Raw genomic sequence first — 5,971 nt, forward strand, 5'->3', positions numbered from 1 at the left:
AATGCATTTATTTACCAAAATAAAATGCAATGATTTTATTTTGGTAATTTAGCTGTAACAATGCTTTAAAAAGATAACATTTGTTCACAAGCAGAAAGGTTGTTTTAAAATAGGCCGGCAAACAAACAGCTTTAAGGTCAGAGTAACAGAAAATATACTTAAACCAATGTTAATGATATAAAATAAATTTTTATAAGCTTTTTGTAAAAGTTTTTTTTCTTACCACTATCAGTGTGGTCGACTAGACATGGCTGACGAAATTAACTGACAAGTCCGGCCGTGTTTGCGCATGTGCAAATCTTGCTCAAGCTAAAAACTTGCCCTGATTAAATTAATAATTTTAATTTAAGGTCAATCTGACATTTTACACTTTATCAATAAACGCCATATTCATATTCACCGAGATATAAACGCCATATTCATATTCACAGAGCTATAAACCGCCACTTTCATATTCACCGAGCTATAAACCGCTATTTTCATATTCAGTGCTACAAACGGCATATTGATATTCACCGAGTTATAAACGCCACATTCATATTCACCGAGCTATGAACGCCATATTCAAATTTACCGAGCTATTAACCGCCATTTTCATATTCACCGAGCTACAAAACTGCAAATTCACAGAGCTATAAATGCCATATTCATAATCACTGAGCTACAAAACGCTATATTCATATTCATCGAGCTACAAAACGCCATATTCACAGAGCTATAAACGCCATATTCATATTCACCGAGCTACAAAACGCCATATTCATATTCACCGAGCTACAAAATGCCATATTCATATTGATTGAGCTATAAACGCCATATTCATATTCACCGAGCTATAAACTGCCATTTTCATTTTCAAATTACAAATTAGGCGCCAAGTTCACCCCTAATATTCTGTAGATAACCGCAATAGTGCCGCTCTCAGCGACAGTTAAATAAACTTTTACGGTTTGTAGCTCAGTCACAAATAAGATTAGCTTGTGATAACCTTTAGCAGAGAAAATGCATTTATTTACCAAAATAAAATGCAATGATTTTATTTTGGTAATTTAGCTGTAACAATGCTTTAAAAAGATAACATTTGTTCACAAGCAGAAAGGTTGTTTTAAAATAGGCCGGCAAACAAACAGCTTTAAGGTCAGAGTAACAGAAAATATACTTAAACCAATGTTAATGATATAAAATAAATTTTTATAAGCTTTTTGTAAAAGTTTTTTTTCTTACCACTATCAGTGTGGTCGACTAGACATGGCTGACGAAATTAACTGACAAGTCCGGCCGTGTTTGCGCATGTGCAAATCTTGCTCAAGCTAAAAACTTGCCCTGATTAAATTAATAATTTTAATTTAAGGTCAATCTGACATTTTACACTTTATCAATATAAAAAAACAGGTTCAAACTGTAGATATAAATTAAGAAGTCAAAATCAAACAAGCAAACTAATAATTTTCAACTATTTTAATGAGAAAAAAACACATTAAATGAATGACAGCAATGTTTTACTTTTTACAGTGTTCATTCCTCGATAGAAGGGGCTAGTCTCTCATCAGCCTCTGTCCTTTTGAAGATGCTGTCTCCCATGTGCAAACTGCTCATGTCTCCCACTGGTTTCTGGCCTGAGGCTGTAGTATGTTTTCTCAGAGTTACAGGTGCTCTCTTTCACTTGAAAAGTGGCATGGTTTAAATAGTGACTGCCTGCCGTTCTCCAAGGTGTTCATGAAAAACACATCAACACATTTATTTGTGCCTTCACCTTGTGTATTCTGATTAGGTCTCTACCAAGTAGCATCATGATTGGATCATCATGATTGAGCTCTGGAATCTGTCTTGCTATTCGCCGTAGGTGTGGGTGATGGAGAGCAGCTTGTGGAGTGGGGATCTGTGAGCGGTTAATTGGAATATTATTGCACTCTACTAAGGCTGTTCTCCATCTAAAGAACTCACTTGAAAGCCGTGTGCTCTTCTCCCACTTGTCTCTGCTACACCTGCACAAGCAGATCAAAACACACCCACCTTCGCTGACAATACATACCCAGTTCAAGGCCTGAATGGTTACCCAGTTCAAGGCCTGAATGGTCTGTGATTACTGTTGGCCTGTTAGCATTTGCATGCTTTGTTTCAACATCAGAAGGAGGCCTTGTAGATGCTTTGCCATAAGGAAAACTCCTGTCTATATCCAGACTATGGCACAGGTGGTTGCCATGGTTTCTCTGGCATTGGAGGAGAAAAAATGAAAGAGAAAAGGAAACGGACAGCAGTATTCTGGCCAATACACATGGCAGTTGCACATCTTCTTCAAGAGACGCCTTTGTTGCTTTTCAACCAGTGTTAATTTTGTTGACGAATGATTTTCGTCATAGTTTTCGTCAACTAACCTTTCTTTCATGACGAAAACGAGACGATAACTAAATAAAAACTACAAAAAAGGATAAAAACTATGACGAAATGAATTGACACTTTCGTCAACGAATAAAAACGTGACGAAAATGTTTGGCAGGGACGACATCCAATAACTGATTTAGTTTTGTGGAAGGTAGGGACAAGTTAGAAAGAGATCCAATCAGAACTACTTCAGCGTATGTGGAGGGGCGGGACAAGCCGATTAGCCATCCAATCAATACTAATCTTTTGCGGTACCGCGGTAAGACCACACTCGCACACATTTTATCTAAACCCGGGAAGACCAGACTAGCCTGTAAACTGTCTTTACTCATGGAACTAGGTTAACTCCACAATGTCAACAGGGAGAAAGAGAAGAGCCGATATATGGACACATTTCTCATTTGACGTCGTGAAAAACAAGACGATGTGTAAACCATGTGGGGCGACGATCTCGGGTAAAAACACAACAAATCTGAAACATCTGGCACTGCTGGCAGTATAATGGCAACATAATGGCACTGCTGCTTTCACGATACCCAGTTTTATAAAGAATGTAATATGCAATTTGTTATGAACAATGCATATATTTTTCAGGCAAAGTTAAATCTGGTTTTGTGTGTATTGCACATTCAAACATTAATAATATTCCATAACTGGTTACAAATGTTTCGTTTTGTGTAAGTGTATATAATGACTTAAATAATTTAAGGGCATTTACATTTTACACCCTTTATATTTATTTTAGGGCGGCACGGTGGCTAAGTGGGTTGCGCTGTCGCCTCACAGCCAGAAGGTCCTGGGTTCGAACCCCAGGTGGGGCAGTCCGGGTCCTTTCTGTGTGGAGTTTGCATGTTCTCCTCGTGTCTGCGTGAGTTTCCTCCAGGTGCTCCGGTTTCCTCCCACAGTCCAAAGACGTGCAAGTGAGGTGAATTGAAGATACTAAATTTGTCCATGACTGTGTTCGATATAACCTTGTGAATCAAATAAACTTGTGTAATGAGTAACTACCGTTCCTGTCATGAATGTAACCAATGTGTAAAAACATGACGTTAAAATCCTAATAAACAAACAAACAAATATTTATTTTAGTCGACTGAATTGACTGTAGATTTAGTCGACTAAAGTCTTATGATAATTAGTCGACTAAAACTAGACTAAAACTAAAACAATTTAGATGACTAAATGACAGATCACTGTCAAAATTAACACTGTTTTCAACTCAAATACTAGCACTAGTTAACTACTATAAACAAGCATTTCCACCCACAAAAAGGAAATATAGTACTCACACTCTGCCCAGGAGACACCTGCCACGTCACAATAATTAACCAAGTGTTGCCAACAACGCCACTTAGAAGGTAAAGAGCTCTAGGAACTCTAAATGGAAGTACCAATTTTTATATTTATATTTTTATATTTAATTTAAGTACAATTGAACACGAAATACTCAGTATAACACAGGTTAATTTTGATCTGGGGTGTGAGCAAGTCAAAGATAGACCACCACAATTTACCAAAATTTTAAAAAAGCTTTATTGACCATCAAAGTTCAAACAAGGCCAATAACAACTAATCTTAAAACCATCCAATAGAAGGGAAAAGGAGGGAAAACCGTGAGGCAGACTTCTCTCAGCAACAACACGGCTTGGTCTGTGTTCCCAAGAAGCAGGCCCCGACAACACAACGCAGCTCAATCTCTCTCTCTTGCTCGCAGATCTTCCTCTACGTGCTTCACGGTAGGACGCCAACTAGGAAGGAGAAAAGGAAACGGACAGCAGTATTCTGGCCAATACAGCGTACATTCAGTTGCATGTCTTCCTCAAGAGACGCCTTCGTTGCTTTTCAACTCAAGTACTAGCACTAGCTAACTACTATAAACAAGCATTTTCACCCACAAAAAGGGAATATAGTACTCACACTCTGCCCGGGAGTGGTAACCACCAGCCCCCAGTGTGAGTATCCCAAAGCCTGGGTGGAATGTATCACGACAGCAGCCTCAGCTCCTCCACGCTCATCGACCGGTACATCTCGACTCCTCCTTCTCGCACACACGCCAGTTCCTCGTGGCTCTAACCCGCTCTCACGCCAATTCTGAAGCTCCGTCCAAACCTTATTATAAAGGAAAGCCAGTCATCTTACGAGTAGGGAAGTCTGACATTAAACACACAAGTGAAATTTCAAAATAAAAACACTACAAACCCACACACTTAAATAACCTTATTACACACAAAAAGAAAATAATCTGCATTATTTATAATTCCAGCAAACAAAAGAAACACAAAATTCACCTGCCTGACACCTACATATATTCTATAATATAGCCAGTCCCTGGCAATCCCATCATCATTCTACCCATCACTCTCTAAACCGAGTTGGAGGTACTCCCAAATTTGCTCTGACTGAACACCTAAGACCTACTTTACCCTCATCAACCCTCTCAACAGGCTGGAAAGTCACCAAATATCCCTCATTAGAGGTTGTAGGTTCACTATTGGCACATGAAATTGCGGGTGCCTCTTGGAGGACCAAGAGACAGGGTTTAAGAGCATTCCGGTGTAAAACCCTTTCTTTCCCACCCTTTTCAGGCTTCACCTTGTACACTACTCCAGTTTCTCCCACCTGCTCCAACACCAGATACACTGTAGTGTCCCACCAACCTCTCAATTTACCTTTCCCTTGTCGCCCTCTATCTCGCACCCACACCCTTTCTCCAGGTAGCAATGGACCTGCCCCAGCTCTCTGATCATACCTGCGTTTGTACTGACCTGCGGCCAAATCTGCATTCTTCCTTGCCACCTGGAATGCGTATGACAACCTACCATGATGTCTTCTCACCCATTCCTCCCTGGTGACTGCAACCTGTAATGGGGCTACATCAAGAGCAACATCAACTGGAAGACGACAATGCCTACCAAACATGAGGTATGCAGGGGCATAACCTGTCACACTATGCACTGTGTTATTGTAAGCCAACAAAAGTTCTGAGAGATACTCTGGCCAGCGACTTTGCTTCTCTTCCTCTAGCGTCCGAAGCATATTCAACAAGGTCTGATTTAACCTTTCTGTCCTACCATTTCCCATGGGATGATACAAGGTGGTCCTGCTCTTCGACACACCATACAGCGCACATAATTCTTGCATAAGTAGGGACTCAAAATTGGGACCTTGATCCGTATGTAAACGCATGGGGCACCCGCAATTACATATCACATTGGCCTCGAGAGCTCTCACCATGGTTAAAGCGGTCTGATCTCATGTGGGTATAGCCCATGCATATTGGGTGAACCAATTTGTCATCACCAAATATTCTGATAAGAATCACTGGGCCTGCTCAAAGACAAAAAGTCTAGAGCCACAACTTCCAGAGGAAATGATGCAACCATGGGGATTAATGGTGCCCTTACCTCGGTTCTGTCCTTCTACAGGCTACGCATCCAGACTGAAACCCTCGTACATCTGCCTCCAGGTTTGGCCAATAAAAGTGTCATCGAATAAAAGTCTGTTCCACCCCCACATGCCCCAAAGTTTCATGATACCGCTTTCATACTTCTGTACGATGTGTCATATATGCTGTAACATACGTTTAACT

General features: G+C 40.3%; 1 long non-coding RNA gene across 1 annotated transcript; it reads right to left on the reverse strand.

Moving 5' to 3' along the window:
* Positions 1-3,897: 3,897 nt before the first annotated feature.
* On the reverse strand, positions 3,898-5,493 carry LOC134311444 (uncharacterized). The gene is made up of 2 exons (XR_010011430.1): positions 4,300-5,493; positions 3,898-4,130 (listed from the first exon to the last, which is right to left on the reverse strand). It is a non-coding gene; the product is annotated as an uncharacterized LOC134311444 (long non-coding RNA).
* Between the last annotated feature and the right edge of the window lie 478 nt (positions 5,494-5,971).

Source organism: Trichomycterus rosablanca, chromosome 4 (genome assembly GCF_030014385.1).
Source record: "Trichomycterus rosablanca isolate fTriRos1 chromosome 4, fTriRos1.hap1, whole genome shotgun sequence".
NCBI classification, from domain to species: domain Eukaryota; kingdom Metazoa; phylum Chordata; class Actinopteri; order Siluriformes; family Trichomycteridae; genus Trichomycterus; species Trichomycterus rosablanca.